This window comes from Schistocerca gregaria, chromosome 2 (assembly GCF_023897955.1).
Source record: "Schistocerca gregaria isolate iqSchGreg1 chromosome 2, iqSchGreg1.2, whole genome shotgun sequence".
NCBI classification, from domain to species: Eukaryota; Metazoa; Arthropoda; class Insecta; order Orthoptera; family Acrididae; genus Schistocerca; species Schistocerca gregaria.
In genome coordinates, this window is record NC_064921.1 from 968,057,565 (window position 1) to 968,071,185 (window position 13,621).

A 13,621-nucleotide genomic window follows, 5' to 3' on the forward strand; every position below is an offset into this window, starting at 1 on the left:
GGCCGCGAGGGCACCCGGTTCCATGGTGTAATGGTTAGCAGTCTGGACTTTGAATCCAGCGATCCGAGTTCGAGTCTCGGTGGAACCTGAATCTGTGTTTTGCGATCGTTTCTAGAAATGTGTACGATCTGGTAGTTGGAATTGTATACCCAGAATTTTAGCTAGGATCATGTAATGCAAATTGTTAATAGCAGTCCACACGTGAATGGGGAACGCTCCAAGTGCATATGCTTTTGCTACTAGGATTAATAACGGAACGTAAGGGGTTCAGCTGCGAGAAGACGACCTCAGCTGCTGGTCCCAGTATCTCTCCGTTTTGGGTGCTGCATGCGCGTGCATTTAACAAACGTGCATGCGATGTACTAGTTCCTGGGAAACGAATAGAATCGTTATACGTCTCAGTCTTTAGGTATAGATATAAGTAATCAAACACGGCATAATACTGCTTCGTAGATTGCTTTCCACAAGACGCACTTGCCAGTATCATTGGGCGGTGGCCAGACATGCAGTTTGTCCTGTTGCATGGCTTACTTTCAGAGACTCGCTAGTTTATCGTAGTGCTTGGTTGTCGCGAAAGTGAAAAGTAGGGCCTGTCCGGGCTTTGAACGCGGGACCTCCTGCACCCAAAGCACGAATCATACCCCTAGACGAACAGGCCGCACAAGAAAGCAGGTGTGTACCCCGCCACCTACTGATATCTTGCCGAACTTGCTAGCAGCAGCATCCAATATGGACCATATTCTCAAAGAGGTTTCTTAATCCGACACCAACAACATGAGCTGTGCTGAGGACCAGTGTATGTGAAGGCTGAAAGAGCTGCTTGAGTTGTGTGACAGTATGTCGATTGTGTGAAGTGCAAATGTTATCGTGTCACGCACCATCCGCCCACTACGTAGCGTTGTGTGACAGCACGCACTTTTCGACAGTACTCTGTGTCCATAGCTGTTTTCATAGCTAGGCTGCTTCCAACACAAAGCATCCACCATACGAAAGTGGCTGTTCCGTGATTTTGATTTCCTGACCCTTAGACATCATTTCATGTACGAATACTGGCAAGAATTCTCGCTACATTCCAAGTTGCCCCCTCCACTTTCAGCCTACTTGGTTGCTTCCTTAGCCACGCAAACACTTCCTGAGGACGCTACATGTAATAAATCGCAGCTTATAGGTTTAATGTCATGATGCTGCTCAATTACAGTCCGCGAGGGGCACCCGGTTCCATGGTGTAATGGTTTGCACTCTGGACTTAGAATCCAGCGATCCGAGAGCGAGTCTCGGTGGAACCTGAATCTGTGTTTTGCGATCGTTTCTAGATATGTGTACGATCTGGTGGTTGGAATTGTATATCCAGCATTTTAGCTAGGATCATGTAATGCAAATTGTTTATAGCAGTCCACACGTGAATGGGGAACGCTCCAAATGCTTATGCTTTTGCTACTAGGATTAATAACGGAACGTAAGGAGTTCATCTGCGAGAAGACGACCTCAGCTGCTGGTCCCAGTATCTCTCCGTTTTGGGTGCTGCATGCGCGTGCATTTAACAAACGTGCATGCGATGTACTAGTTCTTGGGAAACGAATAGAATCGTTATACGTGTCAGTCTTTAGGTATAGATATAAGTAACCGAAGTCGGCTTAATCCTGCTTCGTAGATTGCTTTCCACAAGACGCACTTGCCAGTATCATTGGCCGGTGGCCCGACATGCAGTGGGTACTGTAGCATGGCTTACTTTCAGAGACTCGCTAGTTTATCGTAGTACTTGGTTGTCGCGAAAGTGAAAAGTAGGGCCTGTCCGGGATTTGAACCCGGAAACTCCAGCGCCCAAACCAGGAATCACAACCCTAGACCAACAGGACGAACAAGGAAGCAGGTGAGCACCCCGCCACCTAATGAGATCTTGCCGCACTTGCTAGTTGCAGCATCCAATATGGACCATATTCTCAAAGAGGTTTCTTAATCCGACACCAACAAAATGAGCTGTGCTGAGGTCCATTGTATGTGAAGGCTGAATGAGCTGCTTCAGTTGTGTGACAGTGTGTCGATCGTGTGAAGTGCAAATGTTATCGTGTCACGCATCATCCGCCCACTACGTAGCGTTGTGTGACAGCACGCACTTTTCGACAGTACTCTGTGTCCATAGCTGTTTTCATAGCTAGGCTGCTTCCAACACAAAGCATCCACCATACGAAAGTGGCTGTTCCGCGATTTTGATTTCCTGACCCTTAGACATCATTTCATGTACGAATACTGGCAAGAATTCTCGCTACATTCCAAGTTGCTCCCTCCACTTTCAGCCTACTTGGTTGCTTCATTAGCCACGCAAACACTTCCTGAGGACGCTACATGTAATAAATCGCAGCTTATAGGTTTAATGTCATGATGCTGCTCAATTACAGTCCGCGAGGGGCACCCGGTTCCATGGTGTAATGGTTTGCACTCTGGACTTAGAATCCAGCGATCCGAGAGCGAGTCTCGGTGGAACCTGAATCTGTGTTTTGCGATCGTTTCTAGATATGTGTACGATCTGGTGGTTGGAATTGTATATCCAGCATTTTAGCTAGGATCATGTAATGCAAATTGTTAATAGCAGTCCACACGTGAATGGGGAACGCTCCAAATGCTTATGCTTTTGCTACTAGGATAAATAACGGAACGTAAATGGTTTAACTGCGAGAAGACGACCTCAGCTGCTGGTCCCAGTATCTCTCCGTTTTGGGTGCTGCATGCGCGTGCATTTAACAAACGTGCATGCGATGTAATAGTTTTTGGGGAACGAATAGAATATTTATACGTGTCAGTCTTCAGGTATAGATATAAGTAATCGAACACGGCTTAATCCTGATTAGTAGATTGCTTTTTACAAGACGCACTTGCCAGTATCATAGGCCGGTGGCCCGACGTGCAGTTTGTCCTGTTGCATGGCTTACTTTCAGAGACTCGCTAGTTTATCGTAGTGCTTGGTTGTCGCGAAAGTGAAAATTAAGGCCTGTCGGGGATTTGAACCCGGGACCTCCTGCACCCAAAGCAGGAATCATACCCCTAGACCAACAGGCCGCACAAGGAAGCAGGTGTGCACCCCGACAACTACTAAGATCTTGCCGCACGTGCTAGTCGCAGCATCCAATTTGGACCATATTCTCAAAGAGGTTTCTTAATCCGACACGAACAACATGAGCTGTGCTGAGGACCAGTGTATGTGAAGGCTGAAAGAGCTGCTTCAGTTGTGTGACACTATGTCGATCGTGTGAAGTGCAAATGTTATCGTGTCACGCACCATCCGCCCTCTGTGTAGCGTTGTGTGACAGCACGCACTTTTCGACAGTACTCTGTGTCCATAGGTGTTTTCATAGCTAGGCTGCTTCAAGCACAAAGCATCCACCAAACGAAAGTGGCTGCTCCGCGATTTTGATTACCTGACCCTTAGACATCTATTCATGTACAAATACTGGCAAGAATTCTCGCTACATTCCAAGTTGCTCCCTCCACTTTCAGCCTACTTGGTTGCTTCATTAGCCACGCAAACACTTCCTGAGGACGCTACATGTAATAAATCGCAGCTTATAGGTTTAATGTCATGATGCTGCTCAATTTCAGGCCGCGAGGGGCACCTGGTTACGTGGTGTAATGGTTAGCACTCTGGACTTTGAATCCAACGATCCGAGTTCGAGTCTCGGTGGAAGCTGAATCTGTGTTTTGCGATCGTTTCTAGAAATGTGTACGAGCTGGTAGTTGGAATTGTATCTCCAGAATTTTAGCTAGGATCATGTAATGCAAATTGTTAATAGCAGCCCACACGTGAATGGGGAACGCTCCAAATGCTTATGCTTTTGCTACTAGGATTAATAACGGAACGTAAAGGGTTTAACTGCGAGAAGACGACCTCAGCTGCTGGTCCCAGTATCTCTCCGTTTTGGGTGCTGCATGCGCGTGCATTTAACAAACGTGCATGCGATGTACTAGTTCTTGGGAAACGAATAGAATCGTTATACGTGTCAGTCTTTAGGTATAGATATAAGTAACCGAAGTCGGCTTAATCCTGCTTCGTAGATTGCTTTCCACAAGACGCACTTGCCAGTATCATTGGCCGGTGGCCCGACATGCAGTGGGTACTGTAGCATGGCTTACTTTCAGAGACTCGCTAGTTTATCGTAGTACTTGGTTGTCGCGAAAGTGAAAAGTAGGGCCTGTCCGGGATTTGAACCCGGAAACTCCAGCGCCCAAACCAGGAATCACAACCCTAGACCAACAGGACGAACAAGGAAGCAGGTGAGCACCCCGCCACCTAATGAGATCTTGCCGCACTTGCTAGTTGCAGCATCCAATATGGACCATATTCTCAAAGAGGTTTCTTAATCCGACACCAACAAAATGAGCTGTGCTGAGGTCCATTGTATGTGAAGGCTGAATGAGCTGCTTCAGTTGTGTGACAGTGTGTCGATCGTGTGAAGTGCAAATGTTATCGTGTCACGCATCATCCGCCCACTACGTAGCGTTGTGTGACAGCACGCACTTTTCGACAGTACTCTGTGTCCATAGCTGTTTTCATAGCTAGGCTGCTTCCAACACAAAGCATCCACCATACGAAAGTGGCTGTTCCGCGATTTTGATTTCCTGACCCTTAGACATCATTTCATGTACGAATACTGGCAAGAATTCTCGCTACATTCCAAGTTGCTCCCTCCACTTTCAGCCTACTTGGTTGCTTCCTTAGCCACGCAAACACTTCCTGAGGACGCTACATGTAATAAATCGCAGCTTATAGGTTTAATGTCATGATGCTGCTCAATTACAGTCCGCGAGGGGCACCCGGTTCCATGGTGTAATGGTTTGCACTCTGGACTTAGAATCCAGCGATCCGAGAGCGAGTCTCGGTGGAACCTGAATCTGTGTTTTGCGATCGTTTCTAGATATGTGTACGATCTGGTGGTTGGAATTGTATATCCAGCATTTTAGCTAGGATCATGTAATGCAAATTGTTAATAGCAGTCCACACGTGAATGGGGAACGCTCCAAATGCTTATGCTTTTGCTACTAGGATAAATAACGGAACGTAAATGGTTTAACTGCGAGAAGACGACCTCAGCTGCTGGTCCCAGTATCTCTCCGTTTTGGGTGCTGCATGCGCGTGCATTTAACAAACGTGCATGCGATGTAATAGTTTTTGGGGAACGAATAGAATATTTATACGTGTCAGTCTTCAGGTATAGATATAAGTAATCGAACACGGCTTAATCCTGATTAGTAGATTGCTTTTTACAAGACGCACTTGCCAGTATCATAGGCCGGTGGCCCGACGTGCAGTTTGTCCTGTTGCATGGCTTACTTTCAGAGACTCGCTAGTTTATCGTAGTGCTTGGTTGTCGCGAAAGTGAAAATTAAGGCCTGTCGGGGATTTGAACCCGGGACCTCCTGCACCCAAAGCAGGAATCATACCCCTAGACCAACAGGCCGCACAAGGAAGCAGGTGTGCACCCCGACAACTACTAAGATCTTGCCGCACGTGCTAGTCGCAGCATCCAATTTGGACCATATTCTCAAAGAGGTTTCTTAATCCGACACGAACAACATGAGCTGTGCTGAGGACCAGTGTATGTGAAGGCTGAAAGAGCTGCTTCAGTTGTGTGACACTATGTCGATCGTGTGAAGTGTAAATGTTATCGTGTCACGCACCATCCGCCCACTGTGTAGCGTTGTGTGACAGCACGCACTTTTCGACAGTACTCTGTGTCCATAGGTGTTTTCATAGCTAGGCTGCTTCAAGCACAAAGCATCCACCAAACGAAAGTGGCTGCTCCGCGATTTTGATTACCTGACCCTTAGACATCTATTCATGTACAAATACTGGCAAGAATTCTCGCTACATTCCAAGTTGCTCCCTCCACTTTCAGCCTACTTGGTTGCTTCATTAGCCACGCAAACACTTCCTGAGGACGCTACATGTAATAAATCGCAGCTTATAGGTTTAATGTCATGATGCTGCTCAATTTCAGGCCGCGAGGGGCACCTGGTTACGTGGTGTAATGGTTAGCACTCTGGACTTTGAATCCAACGATCCGAGTTCGAGTCTCGGTGGAAGCTGAATCTGTGTTTTGCGATCGTTTCTAGAAATGTGTACGAGCTGGTAGTTGGAATTGTATCTCCAGAATTTTAGCTAGGATCATGTAATGCAAATTGTTAATAGCAGCCCACACGTGAATGGGGAACGCTCCAAATGCTTATGCTTTTGCTACTAGGATTAATAACGGAACGTAAAGGGTTTAACTGCGAGAAGACGACCTCAGCTGCTGGTCCCAGTATCTCTCCGTTTTGGGTGCTGCATGCGCGTGCATTTTACATACGTGCATGCGATATAATAGTTTTTGGGAAACGAATAGAATTTTTATAAGTGTCAGTCTTCAGGTATAGATATAAGTAATCGAACACGGCTTAATCCTGCTTCGTAGATTGCTTTCCACAAGACGCACTTGCCAGTATCATTGGCCGGTGGCCTGACGTGCAGTTTGTCCTGTTGCATGGCTTACTTTCAGAGACTCGCTAGTTTATCGTAGTGCTTGGTTGTCGCGAAAGTGAAAATTAAGGCCTGTCGGGGATTTGAACCCGGGACCTCCTGCACCCAAAGCAGGAATCATACCCCTAGACCAACAGGCCGCACAAGGAAGCAGGTGTGCGCCCCGACAACTACTAAGATCTTGCCGCACTTGCTAGTCGCAGCATCCAATATGGACCATATTCTCAAAGAGGTATCTTAATCCGACACCAACAACATGAGCTGTGCTGAGGACCAGTGTATGTGAAGGCTGAAAGAGCTGCTTCAGTTGTGTGACACTATGTCGATCGTGTGAAGCGCAAATGTTATCGTGTCACGCACCATCCGCCCACTACGTTGCGTTGTGTGACAGCACGCACTTTTCTACAGTACTCTGTGTCCATAGGTGTTTTCATAGCTAGGCTGCTTCCAGCACAAAGCATCCACCATACGAAAGTGGCTGTTCCGCGATTTTGATTACCTGACCCTTAGACATTAATTGTTAATAGCAGTCCACACGTGAATGGGGAACGCTCCAAATGCTTATGCTTTTGCTACTAGGATTAATAACGCAACGTAAGAGGTGCAACTGCGAGAGGACGACCTCAGCTGCTTGTCTCAGCATCTCTCCGTTTTGGGTGCTGCATGCGCGTGCATTTAACAAACGTGCATGTGATGTACTATTTCCTGGGAAATGAATCGGTTCGTTGTACGTGTCAGTCTTTAGGTATAGATATAAGTAATCGAAGACGGCTTAATCCTGCTTCGTAGATTGCTTTCCAGAAGACGCACTTGCCAATATCATTGGCCGGTGGCCCGACATGCAGTTTGTCCTGTTGCATGGCTTACTTTCAGAGACTCGCTAGTTTATCGTAGTGCTTGGTTGTCGCGAAAGTGAAAAGTAGGGCCTGTCCGGGATTTGAACCCGGGACCTCCTGTACCCAAAGCAGGAATCACACCCCTAGACCAACAGGCCGCACAAGGAAGCAGTTCTGCACCCCGCCACCTATTGAGATCTGGAAGCACTTGCTAGTCGCAGCATCCAATATGGACCATATTCTCAAAGAGGTTTCTTAATCCGACACCAACAACATGAGCTGTGCTGAGGACCAGTGTATGTGAAGGCTGAAAGAGCTGCTTGAGTTGTGTGACAGTATGTCGATCGTGTGAAGTGCAAATGTTATCGTGTCACGCACCATCCGCCCACTGCGTAGCGTTGTGTGACAGCACGCACTTTTCGACAGTACTCTGTGTCCATAGGTGTTTTCATAGCTAGGCTGCTTCCAGCACAAAGCATCCACCAAACGAAAGTGGCTGTTCCGCGATTTTGATTACCTGACCCTTAGACATCAATTCATGTACAAATACTGGCAAGAATTCTCGCTACATTCCAAGTTGCTCCCTCCACTTTCAGCCTACTTGGTTGCTTCATTAGCCACGCAAACACTTCCTGAGGACGCTACATGTAATAAATCGCAGCTTATAGGTTTAATGTCATGATCCTGCTCAATTTCAGGCCGCGAGGGGCACCAGGTTCCATGGTGTAATGGTTAGCACTCTGGACTTTGAATCCAGCGATCCGAGTTCGAGTCTCGGTGGAACCTGAATCTGTGTTTTGCGATCGTTTCTAGAAATGTGTACGAGCTGGTAGTTGGAATTGTATATCCAGAATTTTAGCTAGGATCATGTAATGCAAATTGTTAATAGCAGTCAACTCGTGAATGGGGAACGCTCCAAATGCTTATGCTTTTGCTACTAGGATTAATAACGGAACGTAAAGGGTTTAACTGAGAGAAGACGACCTCAGCTGCTGGTCCCAGTATCTCTCCGTTTTGGGTGCTGCATGCGCGTGCATTTAACAAACGTGCATGCGATGTAATAGTTTTTGGGGAACGAATAGAATATTTATACGTGTCAGTCTTCAGGTATAGATATAAGTAATCGAACACGGCTTAATCCTGATTAGTAGATTGCTTTTTACAAGACGCACTTGCCAGTATCATAGGCCGGTGGCCCGACGTGCAGTTTGTCCTGTTGCATGGCTTACTTTCAGAGACTCGCTAGTTTATCGTAGTGCTTGGTTGTCGCGAAAGTGAAAATTAAGGCCTGTCGGGGATTTGAACCCGGGACCTCCTGCACCCAAAGCAGGAATCATACCCCTAGACCAACAGGCCACACAAGGAAGCAGTTGTGCACCCCGACAACTACTAAGATCTTGCCGCACGTGCTAGTCCCAGCATCCAATTTGGACCATATTCTCAAAGAGGTTTCTTAATCCGACACGAACAACATGAGCTGTGCTGAGGACCAGTGTATGTGAAGGCTGAAAGAGCTGCTTCAGTTGTGTGACACTATGTCGATCGTGTGAAGTGCAAATGTTATCGTGTCACGCACCATCCGCCCACTGTGTAGCGTTGTGTGACAGCACGCACTTTTCGACAGTACTCTGTGTCCATAGGTGTTTTCATAGTTAGGCTGCTTCAAGCACAAAGCATCCACCAAACGAAAGTGGCTGCTCCGCGATTTTGATTACCTGACCCTTAGACATCTATTCATGTACAAATACTGGCAAGAATTCTCGCTACATTCCAAGTTGCTCCCTCCACTTTCAGCCTACTTGGTTGCTTCATTAGCCACGCAAACACTTCCTGAGGACGCTACATGTAATAAATCGCAGCTTATAGGTTTAATGTCATGATGCTGCTCAATTTCAGGCCGCGAGGGGCACCTGGTTACGTGGTGTAATGGTTAGCACTCTGGACTTTGAATCCAACGATCCGAGTTCGAGTCTCGGTGGAAGCTGAATCTGTGTTTTGCGATCGTTTCTAGAAATGTGTACGAGCTGGTAGTTGGAATTGTATCTCCAGAATTTTAGCTAGGATCATGTAATGCAAATTGTTAATAGCAGCCCACACGTGAATGGGGAACGCTCCAAATGCTTATGCTTTTGCTACTAGGATTAATAACGGAACGTAAAGGGTTTAACTGCGAGAAGACGACCTCAGCTGCTGGTCCCAGTATCTCTCCGTTTTGGGTGCTGCATGCGCGTGCATTTTACATACGTGCATGCGATATAATAGTTTTTGGGAAACGAATAGAATTTTTATAAGTGTCAGTCTTCAGGTATAGATATAAGTAATCGAACACGGCTTAATCCTGCTTCGTAGATTGCTTTCCACAAGACGCACTTGCCAGTATCATTGGCCGGTGGCCTGACGTGCAGTTTGTCCTGTTGCATGGCTTACTTTCAGAGACTCGCTAGTTTATCGTAGTGCTTGGTTGTCGCGAAAGTGAAAATTAAGGCCTGTCGGGGATTTGAACCCGGGACCTCCTGCACCCAAAGCAGGAATCATACCCCTAGACCAACAGGCCGCACAAGGAAGCAGGTGTGCGCCCCGACAACTACTAAGATCTTGCCGCACTTGCTAGTCGCAGCATCCAATATGGACCATATTCTCAAAGAGGTATCTTAATCCGACACCAACAACATGAGCTGTGCTGAGGACCAGTGTATGTGAAGGCTGAAAGAGCTGCTTCAGTTGTGTGACACTATGTCGATCGTGTGAAGCGCAAATGTTATCGTGTCACGCACCATCCGCCCACTACGTTGCGTTGTGTGACAGCACGCACTTTTCTACAGTACTCTGTGTCCATAGGTGTTTTCATAGCTAGGCTGCTTCCAGCACAAAGCATCCACCATACGAAAGTGGCTGTTCCGCGATTTTGATTACCTGACCCTTAGACATTAATTGTTAATAGCAGTCCACACGTGAATGGGGAACGCTCCAAATGCTTATGCTTTTGCTACTAGGATTAATAACGCAACGTAAGAGGTGCAACTGCGAGAGGACGACCTCAGCTGCTTGTCTCAGCATCTCTCCGTTTTGGGTGCTGCATGCGCGTGCATTTAACAAACGTGCATGTGATGTACTATTTCCTGGGAAATGAATCGGTTCGTTGTACGTGTCAGTCTTTAGGTATAGATATAAGTAATCGAAGACGGCTTAATCCTGCTTCGTAGATTGCTTTCCAGAAGACGCACTTGCCAATATCATTGGCCGGTGGCCCGACATGCAGTTTGTCCTGTTGCATGGCTTACTTTCAGAGACTCGCTAGTTTATCGTAGTGCTTGGTTGTCGCGAAAGTGAAAAGTAGGGCCTGTCCGGGATTTGAACCCGGGACCTCCTGTACCCAAAGCAGGAATCACACCCCTAGACCAACATGCCGCACAAGGAAGCAGTTCTGCACCCCGCCACCTATTGAGATCTGGAAGCACTTGCTAGTCGCAGCATCCAATATGGACCATATTCTCAAAGAGGTTTCTTAATCCGACACCAACAACATGAGCTGTGCTGAGGACCAGTGTATGTGAAGGCTGAAAGAGCTGCTTGAGTTGTGTGACAGTATGTCGATCGTGTGAAGTGCAAATGTTATCGTGTCACGCACCATCCGCCCACTGCGTAGCGTTGTGTGACAGCACGCACTTTTCGACAGTACTCTGTGTCCATAGGTGTTTTCATAGCTAGGCTGCTTCCAGCACAAAGCATCCACCAAACGAAAGTGGCTGTTCCGCGATTTTGATTACCTGACCCTTAGACATCAATTCATGTACAAATACTGGCAAGAATTCTCGCTACATTCCAAGTTGCTCCCTCCACTTTCAGCCTACTTGGTTGCTTCATTAGCCACGCAAACACTTCCTGAGGACGCTACATGTAATAAATCGCAGCTTATAGGTTTAATGTCATGATCCTGCTCAATTTCAGGCCGCGAGGGGCACCAGGTTCCATGGTGTAATGGTTAGCACTCTGGACTTTGAATCCAGCGATCCGAGTTCGAGTCTCGGTGGAACCTGAATCTGTGTTTTGCGATCGTTTCTAGAAATGTGTACGAGCTGGTAGTTGGAATTGTATATCCAGAATTTTAGCTAGGATCATGTAATGCAAATTGTTAATAGCAGTCAACTCGTGAATGGGGAACGCTCCAAATGCTTATGCTTTTGCTACTAGGATTAATAACGGAACGTAAAGGGTTTAACTGAGAGAAGACGACCTCAGCTGCTGGTCCCAGTATCTCTCCGTTTTGGGTGCTGCATGCGCGTGCATTTAACAAACGTGCATGCGATGTAATAGTTTTTGGGGAACGAATAGAATATTTATACGTGTCAGTCTTCAGGTATAGATATAAGTAATCGAACACGGCTTAATCCTGATTAGTAGATTGCTTTTTACAAGACGCACTTGCCAGTATCATAGGCCGGTGGCCCGACGTGCAGTTTGTCCTGTTGCATGGCTTACTTTCAGAGACTCGCTAGTTTATCGTAGTGCTTGGTTGTCGCGAAAGTGAAAATTAAGGCCTGTCGGGGATTTGAACCCGGGACCTCCTGCACCCAAAGCAGGAATCATACCCCTAGACCAACAGGCCGCACAAGGAAGCAGGTGTGCACCCCGACAACTACTAAGATCTTGCCGCACGTGCTAGTCCCAGCATCCAATTTGGACCATATTCTCAAAGAGGTTTCTTAATCCGACACGAACAACATGAGCTGTGCTGAGGACCAGTGTATGTGAAGGCTGAAAGAGCTGCTTCAGTTGTGTGACACTATGTCGATCGTGTGAAGTGCAAATGTTATCGTGTCACGCACCATCCGCCCACTGTGTAGCGTTGTGTGACAGCACGCACTTTTCGACAGTACTCTGTGTCCATAGGTGTTTTCATAGTTAGGCTGCTTCAAGCACAAAGCATCCACCAAACGAAAGTGGCTGCTCCGCGATTTTGATTACCTGACCCTTAGACATCTATTCATGTACAAATACTGGCAAGAATTCTCGCTACATTCCAAGTTGCTCCCTCCACTTTCAGCCTACTTGGTTGCTTCATTAGCCACGCAAACACTTCCTGAGGACGCTACATGTAATAAATCGCAGCTTATAGGTTTAATGTCATGATGCTGCTCAATTTCAGGCCGCGAGGGGCACCTGGTTACGTGGTGTAATGGTTAGCACTCTGGACTTTGAATCCAACGATCCGAGTTCGAGTCTCGGTGGAAGCTGAATCTGTGTTTTGCGATCGTTTCTAGAAATGTGTACGAGCTGGTAGTTGGAATTGTATCTCCAGAATTTTAGCTAGGATCATGTAATGCAAATTGTTAATAGCAGCCCACACGTGAATGGGGAACGCTCCAAATGCTTATGCTTTTGCTACTAGGATTAATAACGGAACGTAAAGGGTTTAACTGCGAGAAGACGACCTCAGCTGCTGGTCCCAGTATCTCTCCGTTTTGGGTGCTGCATGCGCGTGCATTTTACATACGTGCATGCGATATAATAGTTTTTGGGAAACGAATAGAATTTTTATAAGTGTCAGTCTTCAGGTATAGATATAAGTAATCGAACACGGCTTAATCCTGCTTCGTAGATTGCTTTCCACAAGACGCACTTGCCAGTATCATTGGCCGGTGGCCTGACGTGCAGTTTGTCCTGTTGCATGGCTTACTTTCAGAGACTCGCTAGTTTATCGTAGTGCTTGGTTGTCGCGAAAGTGAAAATTAAGGCCTGTCGGGGATTTGAACCCGGGACCTCCTGCACCCAAAGCAGGAATCATACCCCTAGACCAACAGGCCGCACAAGGAAGCAGGTGTGCGCCCCGACAACTACTAAGATCTTGCCGCACTTGCTAGTCGCAGCATCCAATATGGACCATATTCTCAAAGAGGTATCTTAATCCGACACCAACAACATGAGCTGTGCTGAGGACCAGTGTATGTGAAGGCTGAAAGAGCTGCTTCAGTTGTGTGACACTATGTCGATCGTGTGAAGCGCAAATGTTATCGTGTCACGCACCATCCGCCCACTACGTTGCGTTGTGTGACAGCACGCACTTTTCTACAGTACTCTGTGTCCATAGGTGTTTTCATAGCTAGGCTGCTTCCAGCACAAAGCATCCACCATACGAAAGTGGCTGTTCCGCGATTTTGATTACCTGACCCTTAGACATTAATTGTTAATAGCAGTCCACACGTGAATGGGGAACGCTCCAAATGCTTATGCTTTTGCTACTAGGATTAATAACGCAACGTAAGAGGTGCAACTGCGA

At 46.9% G+C, this 13,621-nt stretch overlaps 11 non-coding genes across 11 annotated transcripts; 3 read left to right on the forward strand and 8 right to left on the reverse strand.

The window, feature by feature from the left end:
• The first annotated feature begins 16 nt into the window (after window positions 1-16).
• Trnaq-uug (transfer RNA glutamine (anticodon UUG)) lies at window positions 17-88 on the forward strand. Its single transcript has one exon. It is a non-coding gene; the product is annotated as a tRNA-Gln (tRNA).
• A 2,894-nt stretch (window positions 89-2,982) lies between these two features.
• On the reverse strand, window positions 2,983-3,054 carry Trnap-ugg (transfer RNA proline (anticodon UGG)). The gene has a single exon. It is a non-coding gene; the product is annotated as a tRNA-Pro (tRNA).
• A 2,324-nt stretch (window positions 3,055-5,378) lies between these two features.
• On the reverse strand, window positions 5,379-5,450 carry Trnap-ugg (transfer RNA proline (anticodon UGG)). The gene has a single exon. It is a non-coding gene; the product is annotated as a tRNA-Pro (tRNA).
• Window positions 5,451-6,576: 1,126 nt separating this feature from the next.
• On the reverse strand, window positions 6,577-6,648 carry Trnap-ugg (transfer RNA proline (anticodon UGG)). The gene has a single exon. It is a non-coding gene; the product is annotated as a tRNA-Pro (tRNA).
• A 782-nt stretch (window positions 6,649-7,430) lies between these two features.
• Window positions 7,431-7,502, reverse strand: Trnap-ugg (transfer RNA proline (anticodon UGG)). The gene has a single exon. It is a non-coding gene; the product is annotated as a tRNA-Pro (tRNA).
• A 556-nt stretch (window positions 7,503-8,058) lies between these two features.
• On the forward strand, window positions 8,059-8,130 carry Trnaq-uug (transfer RNA glutamine (anticodon UUG)). Its single transcript has one exon. It is a non-coding gene; the product is annotated as a tRNA-Gln (tRNA).
• A 498-nt stretch (window positions 8,131-8,628) lies between these two features.
• On the reverse strand, window positions 8,629-8,700 carry Trnap-ugg (transfer RNA proline (anticodon UGG)). Its single transcript has one exon. It is a non-coding gene; the product is annotated as a tRNA-Pro (tRNA).
• A 1,126-nt stretch (window positions 8,701-9,826) lies between these two features.
• On the reverse strand, window positions 9,827-9,898 carry Trnap-ugg (transfer RNA proline (anticodon UGG)). Its single transcript has one exon. It is a non-coding gene; the product is annotated as a tRNA-Pro (tRNA).
• A 1,410-nt stretch (window positions 9,899-11,308) lies between these two features.
• On the forward strand, window positions 11,309-11,380 carry Trnaq-uug (transfer RNA glutamine (anticodon UUG)). The gene has a single exon. It is a non-coding gene; the product is annotated as a tRNA-Gln (tRNA).
• Window positions 11,381-11,878: 498 nt separating this feature from the next.
• Trnap-ugg (transfer RNA proline (anticodon UGG)) lies at window positions 11,879-11,950 on the reverse strand. Its single transcript has one exon. It is a non-coding gene; the product is annotated as a tRNA-Pro (tRNA).
• Window positions 11,951-13,076: 1,126 nt separating this feature from the next.
• Window positions 13,077-13,148, reverse strand: Trnap-ugg (transfer RNA proline (anticodon UGG)). Its single transcript has one exon. It is a non-coding gene; the product is annotated as a tRNA-Pro (tRNA).
• Between the last annotated feature and the right edge of the window lie 473 nt (window positions 13,149-13,621).